Here is an 18450-nt window from a genome sequence, read left to right as displayed (position 1 = left end):
TTATAGAACTTAATATTCAGAAAAGAGAACCAGTTATTGAAGTGCTGTGTAGTCAGGTGGTGGAAGAATGTGGTGTCTAAGCTACTAGAGGAGGACCAAGGCAGTTGTGGGTCAAAGAGTTAGGCTTTCATGAGGGAAGTGACCTCTGACTGTATGTCAAGGATGACCAGGACTTAGCTCTAGGGAAAAGATAGAGGAAGGTTGGAAAGTAGAGAGAACAATGCTTTAAAGATTTATATATGTATTTTATATGAAAGGGGAAAGAAGGAAGATATTAGAGCAGCAATTTTTTTTTATTTAAGAAAGGATAAATTAACAAAACCATAGGGTAGGAGGGGTACAACTCCACACAATTCCCACCACCCAATCTCCATATCCCACCCCCTCTCCTGATTGCTTTCCCACTCTCTATCCCTCTGGGAGCATGGACCCAGGGTCATTGTGGGTTGCAGAGGGTGGAAGGTCTGGCTTCTGTAATTGCTTCCCCACTGAACATGGACGTTGACTGGTGGGTCCATACTCCCAGTCTGCTAGAGCAGCAGTTTACCATATGTAATGCGAAGGACCCAACCTGTGTACTTCTGCACACCAGAGCTGAGCTCTACCCACCGAGCCATATACCCAGTAGCAGAGATCAGCAATTTGAATTGAAAGCGCATTACATACAAAATCCCAGAAATGAGAGAGCATGAAGTCTTACGTCTGAAACCTAGAATGCAAAATGGGGAAGAGCTAGAGGCAAAGCTACAGAAATGATCATGCAAAGCCTTCTAAGGCACATAGGACTTTACCCCAGTGATTCTGAACTGAGTGGTGACACCATCTGATTTTTGCATCTGGAAATGATGAGGGCAAGTGGTGAGAAGAACAATTTGGAGGCTGGAAGTTTAAAGCTGGAAAAAGCAATGAACTGACCATCCTGAACAAAATTAGTAGCCATAGAAGATAAAGGGAGGGAGCTCAGGCTGTCTCCTGGACTGAGCAACTTTAACAGCATTCTCAAGACCATCATAGGACCTACACATAGTGAATACATTTGGACCTACAGAGAATACTTGAGGCAGAGTCTACAAACTCTTGAACCTGATGGCTGTGTTCAAACCCTGACTCTGCTTTTCATTACCCTGTGACCAAGGGTAAGTTACTGAATCTCTTAACATCTTGCTTTTCTCAAATGTAGACTAGAGAAAATAATAATACACATCTCATTTGATACATAGCAAATTAAGTCAGTATATAAAATAATTTGGAAAAGTGTCAGGCACAAAAGTACTCAGTGTATATTAAATACCACTCTGGAATATGTTTGGTATTGTATTGACATTTCTACCCCATAATGATAGCCTAAACAAACAACCCAACTTACTATTTTCTTGCCCCATTTTACTCTGCATATGATTTCCAGCTGAATCTTCAAGATATTTTTAATGATATTACCCCCTTCTATATTTTTCAAGCTTCTCCAGATCCTGAATTTAAGATTATAAACGTTCTTTAACTTGGTGCTTTAAAAACATCTCTTCTAAGCTCTTTTCCTTTTATAGTTTTATCCCAGGACATGTCCTCTTGGGATTGTTGGGTCATATGGCATTTCCATTTGTATTTGTTTAAGGATTCTCCATACTGTTCTGCATAATGGTTGTACCAGTTTGCATTCCCACCAGCAGAGTAGTAGAGCTCCCCTCTCCAGCACTTATCTTCATTTGTTTTATTAATGTAGCCTACTTTCACAACAGTGAGATGGAATCACAAAGTGTTATTTTTTTTTGCCTCCAGGGTTATTTCTGGGGCTCAGTGCCCACACTATGAATCCACTGCTCCTGGAGGCCATTTTTTTCCTTTTGCTGCCCTTGTTGTTTATAGTTGTTATTATTGTTGTTGTTGTTGGATAGAACAGAGAGAAATCGAGAGAGGACAGGAAGACAGAGAGGCGGAAAGACACCTGCAGACTTGCTTCACTGCTTGTGAAGTGACCCCCCTGCAGGTGGGGAGCCCCTTTTATTTTCATATATCAGTTGTGGGAAAATGCTCCTGGAGGGCAGAACTCAATCATCTGATTTTATTTGCACCTATGTGCAACAGCAATGTGCACATATTGTAAAAAAATATACAAAATATATGACAATAACATAAGTTTTATATAAAATATGTATAAGTATTTTATTTATAAAATATATGTACTTTTACACTTTCTCTTAGAAGGGCTGGTTGTGAAGTGTCTTCCATTTGCTTCCATACTAGTATATCTTTTTGATCCTTCTCTTATCTCTGCCTTTCCATTTTTAATTCTTTCTAATTATAACAGCTTCCCTTTAAAATGTCATGAAATCTGATGGCTTCAGTCATTATTTTTGTCAAATACTTAGTGGCAACTTTCTAAGACCGGAGGGCCTCAAACTGAAATTTAGGTGCCAAATATCTAAAAAGTGAACAGAGGCAGAAAACTGCCACCTAGCCAAATTAGCCCAATTATCCTAATTACTATTCTTGTTTGACACCCATTATTTTGGCTATCTCCCCATCTTCTGATCTTAAGCTCCCATTCTATGCTCTGATATTTAAGTCTTCCCAACTCAACTGGTGGTGACTTACAACTTTCCAAGGCTTTCCCTGGGTGGCACTAAATCTCTGTCTCTTGGATCACTCACAAAACCTGAGGTTCATTTGCTGTCTAGGGGACTGTTCCTGCATATCTACATTTCATCTCTGGCTAGATCTGTATTGTTATGAGGCCAACAGTGTTCTGGGGAGCACCTTGTTTGTACTGTGGCTACAAAATTCTTCCTGCTCAGCTGGAAAAACTGGTTTTGTAGATGAATATATCAATGAAATTACTACTGTCTCATAGGTTAGACTCAATCCCTTCAGGACATGTTACAGTTTTGCTTGATTATATTAAAGGCACTGACAATGTACATTAGTGTCCACACAACACTTTGTTTAGTCTCAAGTCCAGCACATCCCAATTCCAACTTCTCATTTCCCCTGTCATTCCCCTAGTTCTTAGTCTCATTGCAGGGAGTTTCCAGTATTCAATTTAGGTGAACTCAAAGCTCAGGAATTATCTTTGGTACCTGGGTCATTAATTGTACTCACCTGATTTGTTTTCTGGTTTAATATTACATTATATGTTGTGAATTCTAACTCTCTGAGAGTTCACATATTCATTGTTTGTCTACCTTCTTAAAAACACTCTCCTGTTGAAAGACCTTACCCACTATGGGGCAGTCTCCAGTATAACCAACTCACCTCACTCAATTTCCAGACAAAATTTCTTTTTATGTGATTTCTCTCTCCACTGTCTAATCAACTAAGTCCAAATTGATCCTCTGGCACTAAAGACTCTCTTCTCTGTAATTTTGGCTTCCATTGCCTTTGTAATCTTCTCCATTATGCCTCACCCCACACTTGTCATCTCTTGCCAAACTGTGTTTCTATCTTCTCTTGGAGTTCTCTTGAGCCAATACACTTGTTTAACTCTATAAGTCTAAATTTTAAAGTCCAGCACATATGCCAACGCCTTCATGTCATTTGCTCAATGTCAGGATAACTACATGCTTATACTAGAACAATATCTGACACACAAGTTGTATTTATTGATATATGGATGAGTTTCTTCATACTTTAATAACATTTATGCTTGCCTACTAACATTTTTTATCATGCCTTGATGCAGATTATATCATTCATTCAATAAAAGATGACTGAGCAACATAATGTATAAGGTTCCAAGCCAGAGTTAACTGTGAAATGGCCTTCTCTTAGAGTGTGAACATGTTGATTACATACATGGCTATTTCTTCCAATGTCATGTGAATAAGAACAGTGCATATACCTCTCCATGTTGCTCATAAGTGTGACTCTGTTTACTGTACACCTGATGATCTCATACATAGCAGTGTGTGTTCAATGTATACATGGATATCTCTCATAGGAGTATGGGCATGCCACTCCTATAGTGAGACTTCCAAGGAGACAGACCACATTTTCTCCTTCAAACTTCATTCAGGGAACCTAGTATAGAAACTTGAATGGCATGCAGTAAATGCTGAATGGAATAGAAATGTATTCTTTTCTGAATTAATGAAATACATGTAATTCAATTATAAATTCTATACTCAAAATCTGGCTGTCTCAAATAATTCAAAGGACAAAGGGTATTTAATAACTCTAGAAGAAGTAGATGCTGACTTGTTCCTTTGTACTTGACTTCTGTCCATTTCAGAACAGAACAGACCATGCACCTGGTCTACACCTCAAGCTGTAAAGTAGTGCTGCAGGTGTCTCTCTCTATGACTATCATCATCATCATCATCATCATCATCATCAACATCATCATCAAGTGGCCATCACCACTGGAAATGGTAAAGTAGTACAGGCACCAAGTTACAGCCAGAACCCTGGTGGTCAAACAAACCAAACCCACAAAATTAATCATTGAATGACAACTGTTTTTTTTTAATGATGTTTTCTGGCTTCTGTTTTAATAACCACAGAAATCTCTTTGTAGATTTTGTCTTGATTTCAACATAACTGGCTCAGTATCCTTTTCTTCCTCTGAATCTTGATCTGGCATCCAATATTAATCTTTTACATTAAAAAAATGAGTATTTCAAAGCTTTGCAGTGTCCTTCCTTTAAACATTGTTGGGGAGATTTTCCTTCTTGGAGCCCACAGGCTGACTGCAGCAGACATATGCCCAGATCCTCCTTCACACCCACACACGTGACTTCCTCTGGCTTGTCCTCGTAATAATGGGGCATGACAGCACCTCCCGCCCACGGCAGCACCACCTGTTTGCAGCACAATAGCTTCGGTCTCGTTCTGTACTAGCAACTCGGTGGAATCGAGAAACCGGAAACTCAAATGACAACTTTTAAACAGAATTTCATCTGCTGATGTTAACACACTCTGGCTCAATAATGCCTCAAGTAATTTAATTTCTAATACACAAAGAAAACATTCAGTGGTGTAGCTATCATTTCAAATTTGAAAGTAATTTTAACAAATAATTTTTACTTCCGGATTTTTTATATTATACTTAAATTGGGGTTAACTGACACATACCTTTCTTTGTATAATGGCCTACAGTTGCTGCATATAGATAGGACTACTAGAACACTTATTTATCTCTTGTTTATAACTGTATATTTGGTCACATCCAAACACTGGTCCTGCAACTGCTACTACAGAACACATTTGATCCAAACTGAACCTATTAGAACTCTAAGAAGCTATACTTAGGACTGAGACACTAGGCAGGCCATTAGAACTAACATTTTCATTGGGCCTTTGGTCTGTAATGTATGCTATCTCATTTAGTTCTCACAGTACTCAGCTAAATGGAAACATTTATAGTCAAGAAATCTTTGGCAAAGAGAGATTAGTGGCAATGACAGAGTGGAGAAGTGATTCTGGCAGTGCATCTTGGATCTGCTTAACAATGGGGCCACATTCTGTGAACTGCATTATGAGGCAGTTTTGACATGTGTATGTTATAGAATGAAACAACACAAGCCTGATATTGATGGCAGAGCCTACTATGCACATAGGCTATACGATTTAGTCTGCTGGTACCATCATCACAATGCAGCCACCACTGAACAAATGACAGTGACACATGGCTGTGTTGCCCTGGAGCAACAGAAGAGAGGGAGGGACTTCATGTCTCTAGAGAGCAGAGTCATCTGGTTTCCTAAAGAAGAGATTTCCTGGTCTTGCCTGAGACATGTGTGAACTTCCTGTCTTTGAAGCAATTTCTTTCACTAGCCCCTTATGCCTTTGCTTCAAGAATTCAGGGATTTTATTAATAGTTTGCAAGCTGGAAGTCAAACACAACAGCCCTACCTCCTTCATCTCTACTTTGTCAGACCTGTCTAGGTATGCCACTTAAATTTGTGTGCAGATGTTCTACTCCCTTTCCAACAACCTCTCCTATTGCTTGTCTTAGTTTTCTATGCACATACACAACATGTTTTTGTACTTACTTTTACACTGTACAAAAATATTGGCCTCTTTTTTGTGGTAATGCAGAAAGAATAGTAGAAAGGGTTTGGAAAAAGATACCGAGGACTTAATTTACTTGATGAGCCTAGCTAAATTAAGAGGAAATATTTTATTGTGGGCTGCTGTTCATAATTCTGCAATTAATGATTTTAGTGTAATTAGGTAGTCTGAACATTAGCTAAAGAAGGATAATTAAATCTGCTTTTCACACTGCAAAGGAAAACTTTACAACAGGGAAAGGTAAAATTTAGGCAAATCCATTTTTATTAGGAAAGTTTTGGACAAACTTTTGCTGGCAGCTACACATATGTGAATCTTCAAATGGGTTACACATCACAGAGCCTATGCACTGCAGAAAATATCATCTCTCAGCATTATTGTTATTATGGAAAAAGTGAAAGCAATTATTACCTTTTCAGGAATAATTTTAAGTCGTGTCCTAGTGGTTTTTGGCTTCTTGGTGAATGAAATGAAGCAGTTATATGTCGTATAAGCTCTACATTTAGATAGATTAGAGAAAAGCCACCAGTGAAGAGTCATGAAACCTTGGATAGATCATTTTTGACATTGGACATGATAATTTTCCTTCTCTAAGCATTAGCTTCTTCATCTATAAAATGGGACAACAGAAGTATCAACTTCACAGAATTATGGTGAGGCTACAAGGGACAGTTCACTATACTAAAAAGCAATGTGCCATGGGCCAAAGTATCAATACACTTTGTTGCTGAAGGTGTCAACTTTCAACTTCTAATGGTTTTTTGACACTGAGCCATTTCTATAGCTAGTTACGTTGTAAGCAATTCAGTAGATCAAAGTGACACAGAGTGGCTACCATATGACTACAGGCTCCCCAGGGAGAGTCTGCTGTGAGCTATAAAAGGTGTGTGCCCCTGGCTGCTCAGCTGCCTTGGAAGGGACCATCTGGCCCATCTCATCCCATCTCATCCCATCCCGAGGGATTTAATGGTGGAGGAACAATACTGTCATGTGATGTTCCAGCTCTCTGTTGTGCTGCAAATAAAAATAGTTACACTCTTATGTATGGAATCTCATTGCCTACTTTAAGCAATTATGGGGTTTTGAAAAGCAAACAAGCCAGCCAGCTTTCCTGCTTCCTTATTAATGTCCTCTAGACCTTTCAGGGAATTTTGTTCTCCCTGTCTGTCTTCCATCACAGGAGATGGCAAACTTTTTCTGTAGGTGCCTGAGATGAAATATCTTAGGCTTTAGAAATCATATGGGCTCCATTGCATATTAGTTTTCTAAGTTTATCAACTTGAAAATAAGAAGAGCCACCACTAGGCTGAATCAGTGAATAGGGGCACACTCTACAAAGAATTTCCTATTAGGGCCAGGGAGAGAGTTAAGCCCATTAGAACAATAACTTGCATGTCTGAAGCCCCAGAAGCAGCAAGCTTAAACCTTGACATTACCTTATGGTAGAGCTTTTCCTCTCACTTGCTAGAATAAATGTATAACTAAATGTATTTTTTAAATAATCTCATAGCAGGTGAAGGGCAGGATACATTAATGGTCTAGATTAGCCTGTCCTGGTCCTGCAGTTTGTTGTTTATTCTTCTAGAACTGTGGAGATCTGACTTTTCCCCTACCTATTAAATTGTTAATGGTACAAGTAGAGAGCAATGCATATGACAAGCAAGCACCCCTTTGGAGCCTCGGAACAGAATCCTCTGAATAGTGAGTTGATTGACTTGGGGGTGGGGTGTGGTAATAATTTTCAGTATAAAAAGAATTAGAACTAAGCTTTGTGTGCCTTGGCTATAACTGGGGGAAACTACTTTAGAAATATTTTATTGGAATCAAAATCTTAACACTTTACTAAAATTATCCATTGCCAGGGGTTGGGTTGGGGATGTTAAATCTCTCCAGTCATTCCCAGAAGCTTTTATTTTATAATGACTAACTTTTTCATAAAATGTTTCTAAAGAAAGTGCTTCTGGAAGTTACTCTGGAAACGAAGGACGACAACTTCTGAAGTGAGATCACATTGATCAATAGTGGAGCTTCAGATCTTGACCCCAAGCATCTTTGACTTTATTTGAAAAATATCCTTAGACATTAAGGTTGAATGGTGGTGCTCTTTAAGTGGCTCTGGAAGAAGATACTGCAATATGAAAACCAATCATGACAACAAAGCCTTGCTTGTCTTGAGTTTTCTAATTTTCTGTAATACATATGTCCTGCTAGCATAATAACACAAAGCTAATTTTCTGTTAAAAAGAAAACCATTCCGAAGCTATTATAGGAAACTTGATTATACAGAGGATGGAAAACCACTGATTTACTCATCTCTCTTAACCACATTTGTCTAATTAATAGAATGAATGGAGTCAAAGGTGACTCAAGATTAGCATTAATAAATTTCTCTGGTATGTAGATGGTTCTAAAATGTCTGGGAAATGGCAAACCTGGTAAGGGATATTCTTTCCTTTATATTCACATACATGCTAGTATCTTTTAATTACCCCCAAACTCACAAGGTAGAAAGAAATAGGAAACTGAGATCAATGAACCACATCTGGTTTGAGGTTCATACACTCAAAGGTTCACTCTTCAGAAATCAAAACAGAATAATAATCTAGCATGACTAAGAAATTCAAAACTCTTATTTCTGCATTATCTAGTTGCTTAATTAGGGTTAATTTAACTGAAGCTAAAGTAAAGATGCTTTTTAAAAATGATACATAAGAATTTGATACATTTAATAGAGGATGCAATCTTTTAAAAACTCAATGTTAAGATCTACCTTTGCATTGACATTCAAGGGCTAGGGGGTCAGGGTGGATGGAGAAGATAAATAAAAAATTGTCTCTAGAGGGTGAGCAACTGTGGCACTGGGTTTTCAGCAGCACAGTGATGGGCAGTAGTAAAGTGGTGGAAAGGGGGGCACTGCCTCTTCCTGAAAGTTGTCCTTTCAATGTCCAAATTTGACTTGAATTTTTCATTTTTTATATTTACGATTAACAGTGAATTACAAGATTGTAAGATTACAGAATACAGTTTCACGAGACACCTACCAACAAAGTTCTGTGGTGTCCCCACATTGCCACCTTCCCAAAATAAAAGATCACCACCAAAGTTCTTATAAAGACTTAGAGACAAACACCTAGAATTGCCAAAACCTTCTTGAGGAAAAGAAACAGAAATGGCGGCATCACACTCCCAGACCTTAAACTATATTATAAAGCCATCATCATCAAAACAGCATGGTACTGGAACAAAAATAGGCACACAGACCAGTGGAACAGAACTGAAAGCCCAGAAATAAATCCCCACACCTATGGACATCTAATCTTTGATAAGGGGGCCCAAAGGATTAAATGGAAAAAGGAGGCTCTCTTCAATCAATGGTGCTGGGAAAACTGGGTTGTAACATGCAGAAGAATGAAATTGAACCACTTTATCTCACTAGAAAAAAAATCAACTCCAAATGGATCAAAGACCTAGATGTCAGACCAGAAACAATCAAATACTTAGAGGAAAACATTGGTAAAACACTTTCCCACATACACCTCAAGGACATCTTTGATGAATCAAACCCAATTGCAAGGAAGACTAAAGCAGAAACAAACCAATGGGACTACATCAAATTGAAAAGCTTCTGCACAGCCAAAGAAACTATTAAACAAACAAAGAGACCCCTCACAGAATGGGAGAAGATCTTCACATGCCATACATCAGACAAGAAACTAATCACCAAAATATATAAAGAGCTCAGCAAACTTAGCACCAAAAAAGCAAATGACCCCATCCAAAAATGGGCAGAGGATATGAACAAAACATTCACTACAGAGGAGATCCAAAAGGCTAACAAACATGAAAAACTGCTCTAGGTCACTGATTGTCAGAGAAATGCAAATTAAGATAACACTAAGGTACCACCTCCCTCCTGTAAGAATGGCATACATCAAAAAGGACAGCAGCAACAAATAATGGAGAGGTTGTGGGGACAGAGGAACCCTTTTACATTGCTGGTGGGAATGTAAATTGGTACAGCCTCTGTGGAGAGCAGTCTGGAAAACTCTCAGAAGGCTAGACATGGACCTTCCATATGATCCAGTAATTCCTCTCCTGGGGTTATACCCCAAGGACTCCATAACACCCAACCAAAAAGAGGTGTGTACTCCTATGTTCATAGCAGCACAATTCATAATAGCTAAAACCTGGAAGCAACCCAGGTGCCCAGCAACAGATGAGTGGCTGAGAAAGCTGTGGTATATATACACAATGGAATACTATGCAGCTATCAAGAACAATGAACCCACCTTCCTTCTCTGACCCATCTTGGACAGAGCTAGAAGGAATTATGTTAAGTGAGCTAAGTCAGAAAGATAAAGATGAGTATGGGATGATCCCACTCATCAACAGAAGTTGACTAAGAAGACCTGAAAGGGAAACTAAAAGCAGGACCTGACCAAATTGTAAGTAGGGCATCAAAGTAAAAACCCTGTGGTGAGGGGTAGACATGCAGCTTCCTGAGCCAGTGGGGGGTGGGAGTGGGTGGGAGGGATGGGTCACAGTCTTTTGGTGGTAGGAATGGTGTTTATGTACACTCCTAGCAAAATGCAGACATATAAATCAGTAGTTAATCAATATGAGAGGGGGAAAATCAATTGTATGTCTCAAAGTTTTTCAAAACACAAACTGAATCTTTTTAATATATAGGCTGTGTCTTTGATATGCAGACTCTCTCAAAAGCCTAGACCAAGTAGCTCAGAAGCATCCAATAGCACCGCTATATACAAGATACTGGGTGCTGTACAGCAAACCCTAACAAAAGGACTTTTCAAAGTTAACCCAATTACCAAATAATGTGATGATAACATTAACTATCGATTGTCTTTTTGAACCCTAAGACAGCAGGAACCTCACATCTCCACTATAGAGCCCCTACTTCCCCCAGTCCTGGAACCCTTGGATAGGGCCCACTTTCCCGTATGCCTCTCCCAATCCATACCAAATAATATTGCATCTGCCAATCACAACCTAACCAATGCAACGATTGCCACCTCAACATGCTTCACTTCAGACTGTGTCCAGAGACTTCACGTGTGGAATGACAACCCTTCAGCTTCATTACTCCGGTGAGACCTTTCCTTTCTTTTTTTTTTAATATTTATTTTATTTATTTATTCCCTTTTGTTGCCCTTATTGTTTTATTGTTGTAGTTATTGTTGTTGTCGTTGTTGGATAGGACAGAGAGAAATGGAGAGAGGAGGGGAAGACAGAGAGGAGGAGAGAAAGATAGACACCTGCAGACCTGCTTCACCGCCTGTGAAGCGACTCCCCTGCAAGTGGGGAGCCGGGGTTCGAACCGGGATCCTTATGCCGGTCCTTGTGCTTTGCGCCACCTGCGCTTAACCCGCTGCACTACAGCCCGACTCCCGAGACCTTTCCTTTCATAGTATACCCTAATTTCATCTCATGTGGTTCACTTTCTAACAAAACCTAGATATACACCAGTTTCTGTGAGAGAAAGCATATGTTCACACGTATCCATAAACTACTGCAAAATATATACCTGAAAGCAGAAGTACACTAGAGTTTGCAGTGAGTACCTCCCTACCACTTCCTCTCCACTATTCCAAGCTTTGGGTCCATGATTGCTCAACAATTTGTTTGGCTTTGTATGTTAACTCTCTTTTCAGTCACCAGGTTCCAGATGCCATCAGGATGCTGGCCAGGCTTCCCTGGACTGAAGACCCCACCAATGTGTCCTGGAGCTCCACTTCCCCAGAGACCCACCCTACTAGGGAAAGAGAGAGGCAGACTGGGAGTATGGACCGACCAGTCAACGTCCATGTTCAGCGGGGAAGCAGTTACAGAAGCCAGACCTTCCACCTTCTGCAACCCACAATGACCCTGGGTCCATGCTCCCAGAGGGATAGAGAATGGGAAAGCTATCAGGGGAGGGGGTGGGATATGGAGATTGGGTGGTGGGAATTGTGTGGAGTTGTACCCCTTCTACCCTATGGTTTTGTTAATTAATCCTTTCTTAAATTAAAAAATAATTTTAAAAAATTTAAAAAAAGACTTAGAGACATTTTTTTCTTTCCTTCTTTCTTTCTTTCTTTCTTTCTTTTTTTCTTTCTCTCTCCCTTTCTTTCTTTCTTTCTTTCTTTCTTTCTTTCTTTCTTTCTTTCCTACCTTCCTTCCTTCCTTTCTGTCTTTTCCCCCTGAAGTCATGTATTTCAGCTCTCTAGATGCCACATATGAGTGAAACTATCTGGTAGTTGTCTCATCTTTTTACTTATTTCACTAAGCAAAACCACCTCCAGTTCCTTCTTTTTTTAAAAAAGTTATTTTTGGTAAGGTTTTATTTTTTAAATTTATTTATTCATTATTGAATAGAGACAGAAATTGAGAGGGGAGGGGGAGACAGAGACAGAGAGACACTTGCAGCACTGCTTCACCATTTGTGAAGCTTTCCCCCTGAAGGTGGGGCCAGGGCTTGAACTGGGTTCTTGTGCGCTGTAGTGTGTGCACGTAACCAGGTATGCCACCACCTGGCCCCCACTTCTATTTCTATCCACTTTTTCCCAAAGGACATAATGTCATCTTTTTTATTGAAGAGTAGTATTCTATAGGATAAAGTATATATCCCATAACTTTCTTTATTCAGTTATCTGTTGATGGGCATTTTGGCTGCTTCTACTCTGGCTATTCTGAAAAATATAGCTATGAACATAGAGGTGCATATGTCCCTTTGAATTAGTGATTGTCTATCTTTTAGACAGAGATGACAATAAAGGTGGGAGAGATAGTATAATGGTTATGTAAAAATATTTTCAAACCTGAAGCTTCAAAGTTCCAGGTTCAGTCCTCCACAATACAATAAGCTAGAGCTGATCTCTTTCTATCTCTTTCTCTCATTAAAATAAAAATAAATAAAAATAAAAGATCACAGTAAAGTTTGTCTCACCTTCACCTTTCTCATCTGTGTTTGCAATCACTTCCACATTCTGTGCTAGTAAATCAGATTAGAGGGAGAAGATCCAAACATTCTGGCAGGGTAGTATGACTAGTGAGAATCTTGTATGAGTCCATCTGTCTTGAGCTAGATTGAGCTGAACCACATTGCCATAAATACAGGAATCGGAAAACATAGGCAAGTTTTCTCCTGGATGCTATTTAACTGTTCCCAATGGCTCAACAGATTGTTTGCTTCATCTGGAGGGGAACTAGCAACTGGTTTGAAGGTCCTGACGCCTGAGGGATATTTCCCCTAGACAACCTAGCCCTAAAGAACTTGTGTCAGTAACTTATAACAAACTATTAATAACAAATAACAAATAAAAAAATATTTTTTTAAAAAAGAAGAACTAGTGTTAGGATAGGGGAGGACAGCCTCTGTTGCATGGATACAGCACTGGTTTTCTACACTGGAAATAACAGCTGACTTTGGGGGCACTAGTTGGGGAGTTCTGAGATTCCCAAACAGACATGATGGGCCTAGACCTTGAATAAATCCCTCTTCCCAATATTACCAGTCATCTCTATCAGAAACAACACAATAGACCCCTTTGTGGGCCCCCATAGTACCTTGCCCTCAACTTGGATCAACAACGGTAGAAAATGTTCCATCCTCTGAAGGGAGGATGGACAACATACTCTATGCTCCACCTGAGGAAGATGGGTCCAGAAATTGGAGCAGCTTGGAATCTTCCTATTCATGACCACAGAATTTGAGCTCAGATCTACAGGGATGCAGAGATCACATAGGCTCTTAAGCTGAATATGGGCCCCAGATCAGATCAAATCAATGGGGTTTACAGTCAACAATATTTATACCACTTTCCTATATTAGGGAGCTACTCTCTGATCCAGTTTTCTGGTTATTTTTCCAGCCATGACATCATCTCCCCAGACAATAACTTGGACCCACCTGCAAATCAGATTTCAGGTTCAGGGGGAAAACAAACAAACAAACAAAAAACTAGTATAGTCACAAGCCCTTTGGAATAGAACTAAAATATGGGCCTACTAGTTATCTATAAAATGAAGATCTCCCAACTCTTCATATGAACTTTTTTTTTAGGTTCATGATTAGCCAACAACTTGTTTGGCTTTATATGTTAACTCTCTTTTCAGCCACCAGGTTCCAGATGCTACCATGATGCCAACCAAACTTCCCTGGACAGACAATACCACCAATGTGTCCTGGAGCTCTGCTTCCCCAGAGCCCTGCCCCACTAGGGAAAGAGAGAGAGGCAGGCTGGGAGTATGGATCAACCTGTCAATGTCCATGTTCAGTGGGGAAGCAATTACAGAAGCCAGACCTTCCACCTTTTGCATCCCACAATGACCTTGGGTCCATACTCCCAGATGGATAAAGAATAGGAAAGCTATCAGGGGAGGGGATAGGATACAGAGTTCTGGTGGTGGGGATTGTGTGGAGTTACACCCCTCTTATCCTATGGTTTTGTCAGTGTTTCCTTTTTATAAATAAATAAATAAATGAAAAAAAAAAAAGAAGAATGGCTGACTTAATGGCTAACTGGAAGATTGAGCCACAGCAAGAGTACCCAGGAGGAGAAGCTGAGGTTATTGAGAGCATCAGGGAAGAATTTGGCCTTCAATTTCACTCCCTTTTATCACTCAGATGCAGAGGAGATCTGACCTTCTGGGATTTCTAGAAACGACAATGCCCCCAATTCTATCCCTAGACTGTGATGGAACACTGGGAGAGAATCTGTTCGGCTGTTTTCATGCTTCTATACTCTCTAAAGGGGAAACAAAAGCATTTCACAGTCTGGGTTAATTGCCCTTTTCAGAGTTATTTACAAGTCTGCTGATATTTTTACACTTATTGAGAAAACATTTCATATTCCACATATATTCTACAGCATTCTCTGAATAATAGGCTTTTCTAACTTCTCTTGCAAGTTTATGTGCAAACTGTATGTACTACTATGAAAGCATCCAGGTGTTACACTTTCCTGGTTGAGAAACAAAAATGCAAAATGAAAACTCAAACCACACATACAAAAATAGTTAACAAGCTTCTAAAAGGAGAGTAGAAATGGGGAAGAAGAAGTCAATTGTAAAGGTCTGGCGTATGGATGGGGATTACAGTTGATTCATTCATGTACTATTTTGCTTGATCTTCAGAGTAACACAATCAGCTTTTATTATCTTCTTATTTACAAGAAGGAAGACGAGGTTCAGAGAAATGAAAAGTACATCACAGGTAAGGGGCAGAGTCAAGGTTCCAACCGTAACCTGTCTGAAAGAAGAGTTCATACCATTTCCATTAGATAGTACCATTATATAATATATATTCCAAACATGCTTGGATGTTTTCCTATGCAAAAAAATGTCCATTTGTATGTCCCTGCAGTATCTAAAAATATGGAAGCATCATCAGAATTACATTATCAAGGACTGATCTTTTAAAATTATTTTTTATTGAAGTAACATTACATTGTAAGAATATGTTTCATGGGCACTTCATTGCAGATCAATATCTGTATGTACTTTATTAGCTTCATCACGAAAGGCCCAATTCTATCTTTCACCATATAACTGACCCTTTTGACCTGACTTACCTACTACTCTTTCACCCTCTTTCATTTTATTTTATTTGTTTTGCCTCCAGGGTTATCACTGGGATTCAATGCCTGCACTACAAATACACTGCGCCCAAAGGCCATTTTTCCCATTTTTTTGCCTTTTTTGTTATTATTGTTGGATAGGACAGAGAGAAATCGAGAAGGGGAGAGAAAGACACCTGCAGACCTGCTTCACTGCTTGTGAATTGAGCCCCCTGCAGGTAGGGAACTGAGGCTCAAACCGGATGTTTACACTGGTTCCTGAGCTTCAAGTCAAGTGTGCTTAACCCACTGTGCTACTGCCCAGCCCTCACACTTTCTTTCATTTCTAGCAACCTCTAACTTGGTGTTAGAGTAAAGAGTTAACACTTAAAAATTATACAGACCGCACAGAATATCACCTCTCAATAGATTCAGGTTGAATCCACATTGTTTATTTAGGCTATCTGTGATCAGAATTAGAAATTGTGGAGTACTACTTTGAGTGTTTACCAGAAGAGATTTTACAAGAGTGTTATGTTAAAATAAAAGACAAGCCCCCAAATATAACTCTTGATTCCAAGAAGCTATTTACAGCAGAATGTCAGTATTCTCATAATACTCTGAAGAGCTGCAATTTTGAGAACATTCAGTTTCCACTGTGTATGTTTTAAAAGGCAAAGGTTTAGGGCAGATTTTAACTTAGATTTGTTCTCCCTTCTGAAGTTATCTTATTGTTATGGAAAATATGAACACACAGCTCTATATGCAAAGATTCTAAAAGGAAGAACAGAGAAGTTTCAAAATGAGGTGAACGATATAGTTGAAAGGGAATTACTGTCACAGGATTTTTCAGTCACACTGTGAAAAGCAGAAAATAAATCCAATGCTTAAGCCAAAAACAGAGACCCTCACAGTGGAACAAGATCCTGCATGTATAGGGAAACCCCAAAGCCATGTCTCCCCTATTTGTCTATACTGTCTCAGGAAGGAAGTATGGACAGCACAGAGCCCCTGCCTCAACCCAGGGATCTCCACTTCTGCCCTGCTCAGCTGAGGACACACATGCAGTTAACATCCCTGTTCACACTCTCATGCCCCAGGTAGGCTCCCACTACCCGTGACCTCAAGAAGCTCTGTGTACACAAAGAAGTATTTATGACACAAAGTCATAGTGCATGTAATTGTCCTCTGGTTTCTCCAGGAATATGACATGTCTGCTACTCAGTGCTACAGGAAGAATATGCTCCAATACACCACAGACTCCTTAGAAATCTCTAAGACTTTCTTCTGTAAAGAAGAGTCTAGAATAGGCCAGCAGAAAATTAGAACTGAAGTAAGTCATCAGAAATTCTCACCAACTCCTTATGAGGCCCACCAGAGGAGGGAGGTACCAAAGGGACAGTTCAGCAAAGCAGAACTCAAAACCTCAGTGCTCATCTAGCCCAAGAGCTTCACTTCCAGATGAGCAAACCCAGTGCAAAAATATGATTGGATGTCATCAGGCCTGAAAAGTAGCAACAAGCAGACACAGCTTTATTCCATGGGTCACTAAGAAAGCTGTCCATAAAGTACACTAGTGAACTAGCCAGCATGCTCAGAGTCCTTCATGACAACCATATGACAATAGTGGAAGCTTGCTATGCTCCTCACTAAATGCTCTGGTGGCTGACATGTGAACTCTCTGGTCCCAGGTCGCCAGCCCTAAGACTCCTCAAGGTTGAAGGATAGGGACAAGGTCACAAAAAAAGGATTGTTAGCCCTGCTGTGCTTCTTCTAGTCAGGCATAATATGATTTTGAAGAGTTAGACAATAGAGATAGCTGTTGGGGATGTCTTATCTGGATGGTGCCTGGGGTTCTTCAGAGTATTGTGAATGTTTGTCCACATTCTGTCATTTCTACATTTAGTTTAAGAAGGCATAACTTCCAATTCCTGACAGGAAGATAAACTTTCTTTAGTTCGGCACATTCTAACTCTGGCACTGTAAGCAAGGAGGTGTAGCTACACACATACACAGAGCCCTTAGACAGATCTGGCTGTGAACTGCCTTGAGAGAAACCAGGAGGCAGTATGGTGTTTTGTTTCCCAGTATTATTGAGATCAGATCTGAAGCTGACATGGGCATTGAGAAGCAGCCAAAGAGAAATGACAGCCAGACTGCCCGCTGGAAGAGGACCAAAGGTGTCTCACCATGTATTGGGTTCCATCACGCCACTGCCTAGTCTCCTGACCTTTGTTTTCTCTGAGTTCCCTGCTTGGTTCATGAATAAAGAAAATACTCTCAGCCCAGTTGGTAGAGAATACGCATCATTTCTCCTGAGACACTGTTTTCTCAAGCAAGAAGAGAATTTTACTGCTGTGGTAAAATTCGAGCTGCTTTGCCCTTTGCATGCTACTTTGGCACTGGAGGACCACTGTGTGATCTCTGAAGGAGATGAAGTAGCCACTCCTTTAGCGTTCATGTTTGCATAGAGAAACCTGGATAATACAACCTTCTGTGTATGGTCCTCCACTATCTGCACTTGAATTCTGTCCACTGTTAAGTTGTTGTCTAGGTTTGTGCTTTCCCTCCGCATGCCTGCAAACCCTTTTGGAGCTCTATAACATCTGAAAGGGGCAGTGGAGCACTGGTAGAAGACCAGGTCTCCTGGACTTGGCTCCCCTGGGGTACGTTGGCCAGCAGGAGGAAAAGAGCTTCTTTTCCCCACCCTCTCCCTGGTCACTAGGAGAAGCCCTTTGCACATGTACCATGGCATATCTTGACAAGCTCTACTGGCAGAGACAGACTTGGCAGCCAGATATGAGTTACTAGGGCCTGTACTCAGCTGAGTCTATGGCTCTCCCTGTAAGGTTATTTCTGCTTAATTGAACATGAACAGTTTTAGCAA

The 18450-nt window shown here is 40.0% G+C and overlaps 1 protein-coding gene and 1 pseudogene across 2 annotated transcripts in view; both read right to left on the bottom strand.

Moving 5' to 3' along the window:
• PARM1 (prostate androgen-regulated mucin-like protein 1) overlaps positions 1-18450 on the bottom strand; it is a 134018-nt gene that overhangs the window by 74651 nt on the left and 40917 nt on the right. The gene's annotated exons all lie outside the window — the stretch shown is intronic.
• LOC103110642 (cytochrome c oxidase assembly factor 5-like) lies at positions 4467-4826 on the bottom strand (annotated as a pseudogene).

The sequence above is a fragment of the Erinaceus europaeus genome, chromosome 3 (genome assembly GCF_950295315.1).
Source record: "Erinaceus europaeus chromosome 3, mEriEur2.1, whole genome shotgun sequence".
In the NCBI taxonomy this organism is placed as follows: Eukaryota; Metazoa; Chordata; class Mammalia; order Eulipotyphla; family Erinaceidae; genus Erinaceus; species Erinaceus europaeus.
This window is presented reverse-complemented; position numbering and strand designations above follow the sequence as displayed.